The sequence below is a fragment of the Macrotis lagotis genome, chromosome 3 (assembly GCF_037893015.1).
Source record: "Macrotis lagotis isolate mMagLag1 chromosome 3, bilby.v1.9.chrom.fasta, whole genome shotgun sequence".
Taxonomy (NCBI): domain Eukaryota; kingdom Metazoa; phylum Chordata; class Mammalia; order Peramelemorphia; family Peramelidae; genus Macrotis; species Macrotis lagotis.
In genome coordinates, this window is record NC_133660.1 from 191183479 (window position 1) to 191196204 (window position 12726).

Here is a 12726-nt window from a genome sequence, read left to right on the forward strand (position 1 = left end):
TGTATATCCCAATGTATAAGACACACCTTAATTTGGGGACCTGAAATTTGAAAAAAAAAATGTGTATTACATGAAGTTACTGAAAAAGTTTTATTCATCATGAAATTCAAGGACTTTCTGTTTATAGCTTTCAGGCATCTTTTGGGTAAGTCTGATACGCACACACAATACTTAGTCCATTCTGTTTAATAAACCTGAAGCATCAATTGTGTCCTCCTTTGAAATCAATCACTTTTTTTTTATCAACAATTCTTCTTGACTCCTGCTGAACCAACTTTGTGGACACGGGAATTCCAATTTCCCTTTGCTCTTTGATTCCCTCCATAACTCAGACCATTTGGCTGACTTGCTTCTCATGACCTTCTTTTGTCATGGCGTTTTCAGTAGGGTTTCTTCTTCCCATAGCCAGTCTCAGATTTTTTTTTCAGTTGGAGGAGGATCAAACAGATGTTCAGTATCACTCTTTCCATCCATCTTTACAAACTGGATCATTTTTTTAGGTTTTTGCAAGGCAAATGTTAAGTGGCTTGCCCAAGGCCAAACAGCTAGGTATTTATTAAGTGTCTGAGACCGGATTTGAACCCAGGTACTCCTGACTCCAAGGCCGCTGTTTTATCCACTACGTCACCTAGCCACCCAAATTGGATCATTTTCAACTTAAATTCAGCACCGTATGAATATCTTTTCTGAGCCATTTCTTGGCAGAACATGGCAAAACTGTAACCCAATATACCAATAACAAATCTGAAACAATGAGGGCAAAGACAAGTGCAAAAAAAGTGGGAATGCAAGTAAAAACATCTACAACCACTGTATAAGATGCTCCCAGTTTTTAGACCTTCCCCCAAATTTTTTTTTTAAATGGCATATGGGGGCAGAGCCAAGATGGTGACAAGAAGGGATCGAGTCTTAGGAGCTCTCTGATAAAACTCATCAGCTAAGGACTCTAACTAAATTTTCGAGAGACAGAACCCACAAAGGGACCCAGTGAGGCAGTTCTCCTACTCAAGGTAAACTGGAAAAGAGCAGAAAGGCTCTGCTCCCCAGGTCGGAGGGGTGGCCTGCTGGAGGGGTGGCCCGCCAGAGCCAAAGAACTTCAGCCTCCCAGAGGCAGCCCTAGGGCACTGGGAGTCTCAGCTCACAGCAGTGGGGGAGTCTCCTGAGCTGCACCCCAAGGAGCACCGGACACAAAGTGGGGGAACAGCAGGGGACCTCTACCAGAGTGAGCACATGGAGCCCAGCCCTCGGGACCCACAGGGAGCAGCTTGGTCTTTCTGCAGCCCAGAGCCAGAAACAGAAGCAGGCAGAGCTGGTAAGTAGGAGCCCCCAGGGCATGAGACCATTGAGCTGAGGGAGGGGAGTGAAGAGAGAGAGACTGCCTAGCTCTGTCCTCTGCCCCTGGAACAGGACTCTGGGGCTCTGACGACATTCAGATCCTGAACGAAGTCTAGGCCCCCCCACAGAAGAGAAGGCCCCCCCCACCTCAGCCCCGTGGCAGAGGGGGGCGCTTATGGTCATTCACAGACCAGGAAGTAGGACAGAGCCTCACACACTGAGACCCTTGTGGGAGTGTCCCAAAAGCTCAGGAAGCACCCCAAAACCAGGCTCAGGCTGGGAAAATGAGCAAGCAGAGAAACAAAAGGAAGACTATTGAGAAATATTTTGCAAATGAGCCCAAGAAGGATCAAAATACTCAGTCTGAAGATGAGGAAACACAAGCTCCTGCATCCAAAGACTCCAAGAAAAAAACAGAAATTAGGCTCAGGCTATGATAGAGCTCAAAAAAGACTTTGAAAATCAAATGAGGGAGTTGGAAGTAAAACTGGGAAAAGAAAGGAGAGAGATGCAGGAAAAACATGAAAATGAAGTCAGCAGCTTAGTCAAGGAAATCCAAAAAAAAATGCTGAAGAAACTAGCATGCTAAAAACCAGCTTAGGTCAAATGAACAAAACAGTTCAAAAAGTTATTGAGGAGAAGAATGCTTTAAAAAGCAAAATTGGCCATATGGTAAAAGAGATAAGAAAACTCTCTGAGGAGAACAAATCCTTCAGACAAAGAATAGAATTCAGGGAGACTGATGAATTTACCAGAAATCAGGAATCAATACTTCAAAACAAAAAAAAAATGAAAAATTAGAAGAAAATGTGAAATATCTCATTGACAAAACAACTGATATGGAAAACAGACTTAGGAAAGATAATTTAAAAATTATTGGAATACCTGAAAGTCATGATCAGCAAAGGAGCCTTGACATCATTTTCAAAGAATTACTACAGGAAAATTGCCCTGATATTCTAGAAGCAGAGGGCAAAATAGAAATGGAGAGAATCCACCGATCCCCCAGAGAAAGAGATCCCAAAAAACCAATGCCTAGGAATATTATAGCCAAGTTCCAGAACTCCCAAGTCAAAGAGAAAATATTACAAGCAGCCAGAAGGACACACTTCAAATATCATGGAGCCGCAGTCAGGATCACACAGGACTTAGCAGCAACTACTCTGGAAGCTCGAAGGGCTTGGAATACAATATACCGGAAGGCAAAAGAGCTTAGAATGCAGCCAAGAATGAACTACCCAGCAAGGCTGAATGTCCTCTTCCAGGGAAAAAGATGGACTTTCAATGAACCAGGGGAATTTCAAAGGTTCTTTTTGGAATGGACAGAGCTGAACAGAAGGTTTGATCTTCAGATACAGGACTCAGGTGAAGCATGGAGATTGGAGGAGGGGGGGGAAATATGAGGGACTTAATGAGGATGAACTGCATGTATTCCTGCATAGAAAAATGATACTGATAATACTCATATGAACCTTCTCAGTTAATAGAGCAGGTAGAGAAAGCTTTTATAGTTGAAGCACAGGAGAAAGCTGAATTCAAAGAGAAAATATGGTGTAAAAATGGAGTCAATAGAAAAAAAGGGAAATGGAATGGGAGAAAGAAAAAGGAGAGGGGGAATAGTCCAAGATATTTCACATAAGATTTTTTTTATTACAATGAGCTATTGCAATGATATGGAAGGGGGTAGGCAAGGGGGAATGAGGGAACCTTTGCTCTCATCAGAGATGGCTAGGAGAGGAAACAGCATATATACTCAATGGGGTATAGGTATCTGGAGTAAGAAGGAGGTGGGAGCAGGGGGAATGGGTGGGGATGTGAATAAAGGAGGAGAGGATGGACCATGGGGGGAGACTGGTCAGATATAACACATTTTCTTCCTTACTTCTTGCAAGGGGCTGGGATTGGAAGGCCTGCCCAAGACCACAGGGCCGGGTGGATTATGGGCCTAAGGGGTGGTATGGGGGCTCAGGGCTTCTTGGCACCAGGACCAGGGATCTGTATGCTGAGCTAGTCAACGACCCTACAGCAGAGTCAGAGTGTGAAAGGAGAGAGAAAATAGAGTACATGGTAGTGGAGAAATATGAAAGGAGGGAGTTGCGATCAGCAATGGCAATGGTGGAAAAATATAGAAGTAACTTTTGTGATGGACATATCATAAAGAATGAGACCCACCCATGACAGAGTTATTGGTGTTGGAACAAAGACTCAAGTACATTTTTTGTTATTTATTATTTTGGGGAGGGTACAGGGCAAGTGGGGCTGGATGGCCTGCCTGGGGCCACATAGCAGGGTAATCTTTGGGTGTCTGGGGCCTGATTTGGACCCAGGTGCTCCTGGCTCAAGGGCCAATGCTCTGTCTGCCACCCAGCCACCCCTACTATTATTACTATTTTATTTTATTTTGGGTCTTTTTTTCTTTTTTGGGGGGGGGGGGTTTTGCAGGGCAGTAGGGATTGGGGAGCTTGCATGTCACATGTCTGGGTGATTGTTGGGTTTACGAGGCTGGATATGGACTCAGTTGCTCATAGCTCCAGGGCTGGTGCTTCATCCATTGTGCCACCTGGCCATACCTACAATTATTACTATTTTTTTTATTTTAATTTTTTCTCTCCCCTTTACTTTTTTCTCCCAAGCAAGTCTATCTATATTCATGGGGGAGGAGGGGTATTTTGTTTACTTGTAAACAAGAATATTTTATTAACGTAAAAAAAAACATTTGTACAAAATGAGAATAAAAAAATAAATTTATAAAAAAGGGCATATCTTATATAAGGGGAAATATGGTATTAAGTGATCAAGGAGTGAATAAAGTAACATTGAATACTGTTCATATAGGTCAGGCAGAAAATTGTGGCAAGTTGGATTGAACTAATGGAATTTGGGATCCTCCTGTTTTAGAAGTTGTGAAATAAAGACAAATAATATCTATGGACAAAATTGATTTAAATGGTTCCAAACTTCCTGCTGTTTCGTGGATGATAGAATACATCCTTAGTCTCTTCCAATATTATAATAATAAAGATATTCTATTTCATCCAATTATGCACTATTAGAGTTTAAAGAGATCATTATGATCATTTTTTTCCATTTTACAGTGGAAGAAACTTAGGCTCAGTGTGATTAAGGCAAGTCTTAGTAGTTTTCACAGTTAATCAGTGTCAAAAAAAACCCATATCCCAGGCCTTCTGATTTTTGAATCTAGTAATCTACTATACTGGTTTCCTAGATATCAGAGTTTTTCAGATATATGAATATTTATAAATACATTAAATGGAAAAGCCCCCAGCTATCCTTTTAGACTTGAAGTTAAAGAATGCCTTCATCAATTTGTACTGAGTTTTATCCAAGGATCAAATAATCTTGCTTTATCCATCATAAGGTGAGATGCCAAAAGGTTCATTTTCATTTAGAGTATAATTTAATATAAAGACAAGAAATAGTCATTTAGAAAGAAAAGATTAGATTCATACTTTGGAACCAAATGAAATATTCCCAAATGTACATGTACTATACTTTCCCCTACCTATTTTTTGTGAATAAATGGACTACCTCATATCAAAAAATCCTAAAACCTCCAACTATTGTATTTTTTATCATAATATAAGGTTTATCAGGTAATTCCATTATTATTATTATTATTATTATTATTATTATTATTTTTATCATCATCATCATCCATACTTAACAGATAGGAAAATAAAGATCAAGAAGCTAAATGATATGACAGCAATTCATTTTACACACAAGGAACTTTGATCTAGGGAGATTAATTTTTCATGTCTGCAGAAACTTCTAATTGTAGACCTGTAGACCTGAAATCCAAAATCAGGTCCTTGAAAGCAAATATAGTGCCCTATTCACTATATTAAGTTGAGTCCCATGGTTTTAAAGCTAGATCCAAAGAGTCATAGGAATTGATTTAGCCAATAGACAGGTATGATCCTTCTTTCCTATTTTCACACTATCTCTCCAAAATTGAGATTAAATTAAAAAAAAAAGAAATGACCTAGAGTACAGACAGATATTTCTTCTCAGAGAAACAGAAACTTTGTAAAACCAAATCAGCATACTAACCACTTGAAGATGGAGCCACAAAACACCAAAGAAATGAAGAGCACATATTATATTATTATGTACAGGTACTTACATCAGTATAAAGCAATTATTATTTACTTAAGGTGGTAAGGAGTCTTCTAACTAAAATATTGTCATAAGTGATTTTACTTCTGTTGATTGAGGTTCACAATAAGTTGTGACCTATAAAATCTGTTGCTGAATTTTTCAGCTCAATTCAAAAGCTTTGTTTTTTCATAAGCATATACTCTATGAACCTTGCTTGGTGTTGAGGGTGATACAAAAATAATTGAGTCATAGACCATGCTCTCAAGGAACTTAAAATCTATTGCAAGAGAAAACACATATATCTAAATAATTATAATTTAAGCTGTTTTTGCTGCTTCTGCTAGTTATATTTTTATAACACATTCAGGTTTGCAAAGGACTTCAGAAATATTATCTCATTTGATCCTCACAACAAATCTAGAACATAGGTTCTATTATTTCACAATTTTATATTTCAGGAAGTTGAGGCAGATAGTTCTGTGTTCTATCCACTTACTGACTCATCATCATAGTTACTTGAGGTGGGAGAAATGATTACCTGACTCAAGTTTGGGAGGCAAGATAGATATATAGGAAAATATTCCTAAGGAAGATTTTAATTTGTGATAAATCTTGAGTGTTTAAAATCTACAGTAGGATTATAGGAAGCCAGAAATTCTAGACATGAGTAAAGATACAAAGATAAGAAAGCATATGGCATGTTTGGGATACAGTAAGTTGTACAATTTGAATGGAATGGAAGAGAAGCAGTATTAGAAAATGATAAACTATGAAAATTACAGTCAAATTATGGAGAAGCAGGTAAAGGGGTTTGAATATTTTCAGTAGTTGCTAGAGAGCCATTGAAAGTTTTTTGAGAAAGGAATTTAATAGTACTACAATTTCATTAAGAAGATTACCCTGAGACTTGTGTAAAGGGTGGATTGAGTTGGGGAAAGAGGAGAAGCAAGGAGAGATGTTAATTAGCAATCTGAACTAGAAATCCAAGGAAGTGATGGTGGGGACTTAAATGGCAAAAACAGTCTGATCAGGGATGAGAGTTTCTAGTAATTCATAATATATTGCAATGTTCTATGGTGTGGAAAGTAAACTGGATAGTGAGTGATTCAGGAAACTGACTTTTCAAATATATTCTCGGTCATTCCTAGTTCTTTGACCTTGGATATGTTGATTCACTTATATATTACTGATTACTCTTATTTCTAAAACAAAAGTATCAATCCAGTTTATTATTATGGGTATCAAAAGTACTAACATTTTTCAATTCAAGGTATAATTGATCAGAAATGTGAGTAGTAAAAGAAAGGATAAAATAAAAGATGACTGCAAGGTCATAACTGATTTCTAGTGAGGTTGAATCACTTGTTCGGAGGACTGGGACTAAAGAGGAGAGTTAATTAGAAGCATCTGGGACAGACTCATAAATTAGAATATTTCTCTATATTAAGAAAGCTTAATAAAGCTGAAGGGTTTGCCTCTCCTAGCTGTTTCATGTAAAAATGTACTTCTTTAATAAAATAGATTATTGAAATGGGAAGTTACTGTAAGTGACCAAAAAAATGAATGTTATTATAAGAGGAAATATATTTTTAAAAGAAAAAAAACTGTGGTTTGACATTTTTGGATTATTTAGAAATAATACAAATAAGAGTCAGTAACATTATGGGTTTTGGTAAACTAGCAAATAATAAAGTGTTGTTAATATACAGTTTTATCTTAAAATCTTACTTGAAAAACCTGAATAAGTTGAATTAAGTCCCCAAAGAGATTCATTCCAGTCTCTGTAAGAGAAAAAGCTGAATTTTTTTGCTTTCTTTTATAGTTTTTTGGCTTTTTAAAATTATTTTTATTCATGTTTGATAAATGTGTTAATATAATTTCACAATTATAAATGACAAGATTTGCTTCAAGTAAGTTGATGGAATCAATATATCTGCCACATCTACAAAGAGTAATTTAAACATATTTTATATTTTAAAAGATTTCGTGATTGCCAGATTAACTCAAAACTTTGTTAAAAAAATAGAAATATATAATTTAAAGACATATTTACCATTTTCATTAATTATGTTCTGGACAAATCCTAGATTCAAGAGTAACTGCCTATTGAAGGTTTGACATTCTTTCTCTTGATTGCAAATAAATATGCTTATTGCATTGTCTCAAAAATTTTTTAAATTTTTCCTTTTTAGGTTTTTTTTTTTGCAAGGCAAATGGGGTTAAGTGCTTGCCCAAGGCCATACAGCTAGGTAATTATCAAGTGTCTGAGACCAGATTTGAACCCAGGTACTCCTGACTCCAGGGCCGGTACTTTATCCACTGTGCCACCTAGCCACCCCCAAATTTTTAAATTTCAATGAGAAGCAAAAATACTCCAAAGAGGTCAGCCTTGCTATTCATAAAGCCTATCATTTTTAACACAAATATATTACTTGTTATAGCAAATGACTATGAATCTTGAAATCCCAGGAACTTTTAAGAAGCAAAATTGTAATTACCTGAAAAGGAATTAAAAAAAGGAATGGTGATCTATAATATGTTACAGTGATTATTTGTCAACAATGGAAGCAACATATATAATCTGAAAAAGAAGTGAATTGTCCCTTCTCTAAGAGGAAGGATTAAAAGATGGCAAGTCTTACAGTTATAGTATTATATTAGAAGTTGGAAATAATTCCAAAAAGACTCCAATGAGTGAACCAAATTCTCTAAAAAAGATTTATGGAGGAAGGTGGAAAAAATTCATATAAGGTGAGAGCATAGCTTGACTGTGACATTCACTAGTAAAGAAAAAATTCACAGTGCAGAGAACATTAAAGTACTGAAGTGTTGCAATATAGTAGAAGGAACTTTGAATCTTAGAAAACTGGGGTTGACAATCAAATTTCTGTTTCCTTTTTTGACATTTGGGGGAATGCTAAAATGCTAAAAAAAAAGTTTTGCATTATATTCCTCATTTTTCTCACCTTTAATATCAGTGCAATAGATTAGATAATTTTTTAGTTCCTTCTTCCAGAATCTCATTTGTTCATACATCTTATTCCATGACTGTCATCCCCTTCTCTGTCCCATTTACTACACCGAAAACTCCTTCAAGTCAGAAAATCTGATTCCTATATTCCAATATCTAATAAAAATTCCTTCATTAACTGTCATTTTGTAAATGTTTATTTCATATATCCAAAGAAGTATAATCCTTATACTTTATCCTTAAAGTTGCTTGTGTCTCAAATGGTGCTCCATTATTCAAAGAAAAGGCAACCCAACACCTGATAGAAATTATAGAGAAAAGGTAATAATTCAAAGAATAAAGTTTTCTGGGGACAGATATTAAATTCATATGGGAACAATCTAAGTATCAGTGAAAGTCCCAAAGCTAAAAACCAGACAGACAAATATCAGTGCATATGTGTCCATTGAAATGACTGAGACACTATAGTAGTATACGATTGCTACATATCTGATTCAGGAAGACAAATTAACTGCTATGATTGGTGAAATAACAAGACCTTCAGGGTTTATGGTCCAATTGTTTCTGATTTTATAGATATGCCCTAATGTTATACTTTACCATAATTACATTTCTATTTGAATCCCATCTCCATTTGTGCTCTGTAATTTCAGTACGCTGAATGTGCCCAAATTCTATGTCAATCAGAGGTTAAGAATGAATTCATTCAATTCTATTGAGAATGATATTATTCCTGTGAACCTTTGCTAAGCGTGCTGACTCCCTTTCTCACTAAATCTCCCCAAGCTATATATTGAACAGATCAACAGTTTAAACAAAAAGATTGAATTAGATGAAATTCTAAATGTCATTAAATCTTTCCCTGAAGCAAACCTTCTAGGGTCTGACAGATTTTCTTCATTTTCTCCCTCCTTAAAGGTCTTCCACTTAAATTAGTTACCATATTTACTTATTTTTCCTCTTTTAAAATGTCATTAAAGTACTTGAATTTATTATCTTGATATCTGTTTCAGAAATGTTGAGTCATAAAATAGCTGTTCATAATATAGAAGTATTACTCAGGTAAAATCCTGCCTTTTTGCAAACTTGAAAACAGTATTAATGGGTTAGTTAGACCACACTAAATGCATTGTATATATGATTGATCACAGGGAAAAGCTATATTCAAAGACTCAGAAAGACAAACTTAATTTGCTTGTATTTAGCCCAAGAAAGATGTTAGAAGAGATTTCCCTTGACAAACTATTTTTTTAATTAATAGGTCATAATTATCATGGTTAGGTGAGTGCCCACTATGACCTAATTTTTCCTGACAAATTAGATTTAAGTAAATCACAAGAGTTACTTTCAAAAGAAAGATATGAAGGAACTCCAGGGCAATTTTACAGAACTGAAGCTCCATTGGAAATTTATATCCAATAACTATGAGGGATATTTTCCATAAACACCATCCCTAAGGATGAAATCTCTTGAATATCCAGTTATCTTACCCTCATTTATAGACTTGACATTCAATTTCAACAATACTATTTCAAAAATTTTTAAAAGATTCTATTTCAAAAATTTAGAACAATGGAACAAATAAGTGAAGATATACTTTTGGAGGATAGAAAACATATTTTAAAGGAACTTTAATAATTTTAAGGAAGTGTATTTAAGTGCCTTCACATAGAAGGGATAGATGCCCAGTAAATATGGATAAATAACATGTTTAAAATATTTGAAAAGTTTTCTCACAAAAGTGTATGTATATTTATTAGTTCTTTAAACTTCTGCTTTCTAACTGTAATTTAAGGGGATTGCAATAGCTGACATTTGAGATTAATTGTCTCTCTATCATTCTGTTATCATTCTTCATATATAATATTGGGAAAATAACAACTAATATTCCTACTAACATCATATATGTTAATTGAAATACTATCTAAAAGTACATAATAATTGCAAAATATCTTTGTAATATAAGCCTTCATTATCATCATCTTCTTTGTGGTTATTAATTATAATAATCCACCTAAATTTGAATGTATACATCTTGAAAAACTGTAGTCTTAGGACATATGCAAATAATTTCTGTTTTATTCATTGGATATTAAATAGATATAATACATAGACAAAATATGAATTTAAAAATATGCTAGTCAAAGCAGCATATTGATAGGTTTCTCTGTATCCAATCTGTACAGAATACAGGAAAAGTGAAGAGCTGAAGTGTGTCATGGAATATAACCTCAGCCTCAGGCTTCTGTCAGAGGGGAAAAAAATACTGCATTTCTTATGCTCTTATTTTATATTCTTATTCTCCTGCCATTCTATCTTCCATAAAATTTTAATCTTGAATTATTACATTCTCTAAAGCAGGGAATCACAACCAATATTCAGAAATCTCTATCTACCATTTAAGTTAAATTTTCAAATCATATTTGAAAAATAAAAGTTTATGTTCGCATTTTTCACTTTAGTACAACTTTTGTCTATTGTAGCTGAAAAGAAAGAAATTCAAAATCTCTCTACACAATAATCATAAATTAATTCCAAGATGTCCATTTTCTTTCCAACCTTAACCTAATCAAAGATTTATAGGATTTAAACTTAAATTTGAATCAGTCATATTAATACCATTTTCTTATAAGTTGTCAGGACTACTTGAAATTGTAGGAAACATCTCTAAAATATGTAAGGATGATATAATCCAACTTCTTCATGGTGTATCTTCTTGTGATCTTAGACCCTAAATAAAGAATATTTTGACTGATCTCGCAATAAATCACACATGAATCTCTTTTGAAATACTGAGTATATTAAAAAGAATAATGAAATTAAAATAAGGCAATATCGATAGCTTGCATTGCAAACCTTTAAAAAAATGACAGTTTTAATTTCAATAAAGACAGACAATTAGATAATTTTACTTTGATTTAAATGTACACTTCTACCAAAATAGCATAAAACAGAAGAAAATAATTTTTCATCAATCTCACTGGATTACTATAATAACTTTGTGATTCTACTTGCCTCATCTCTGATTGTTATTACTTATTCAATAAAGGTTCTATATCATCTCTAGTATCAAATAGAAAATTATTATTTGACATTAAAAACGCACCAAAGCCAAATCCCTTTCTCCATTTATAGGGAAACTGGACTATGATCTTTCTCAAACAAGAAATCCCATCTCTTGATTCTGGGCATTTTCACTTTGAAATAATCTTTGCCTGGAATTCTTTCACTCCTTACCACTTCCTTCAAGTCCCAGACAACTTTTCACCATTTCTTTCCCTGATCCTCATTACTAGTATCTTTTTTCTGCTGGTTCCTTCCAATTTATCCATTATATAACATGTTTATACTTAATTATTTTCTTTTGTCTCCCCCATTAGATTATGAACTCTTTGAGAGCAGAAACTATCATGCCTGGGTTTATAACCTCAGTGCTTTTATGCTCTGCAAATAATAAATATTTGATGGTTGATTAATACTTGAATACTTCAATTAATTCATAATCTCATTGAGCATAGATATTTCTACCATCAAAGCAAAATATAACCTATTTCTGACTATATATATATATATATATATATATATATATATACAAAATATATCTTTTATCTGTACCACTTTTATAAATATGATTGTAGGTAATAATTTAAGGTTCTCAAGATTTGAGAAATCGAATGAACTTAAATGTAAAGAAATTTATATCTTAATTTTGAGTGACCTCAAAATCAAATTTAGCATTTTCATCAGGTCTTTAAAATATTCTGTGTTGGGGTCTTTCAATTTTGCTATACAATAAAAGGTGTCCACATCACATCAATTGTGATTTTAGAGAATATAAATACCAAATCAGTGATTTTCTTTGTTTTTCAATGAAAAAATATATGTAGATCTGACATGTATAGCTCTTGATTTATGTCATATACCTCCATTTACTGTATGATATATTTTATTCCACAATTTCTATACAATCAGCATATGGTCATATTTAGTATACATTATAATATTTAAAACTTTACTCAGTGCTACTGTGTATCTCACCAAAGTCCTTGGGGTCAGCTGATATTTTGATTTTTTAAAGTTTGCATTCTTCCATCATTAACCAATAAATTCAAATATTATATAAATATTATGTAATATTATTTATTTGTATTGACAAAGGTAGTTTTGGTGACTGGAAGCAGCTTGTGATCATTTAAAGCACTACAGAATTTTGTAAATATGAGCCAGTCCATTCTTCCTCTCCTATTCAATACTAATCTGGCATAATTCATTACCTATAGCATCTGTCCAAGATTGAT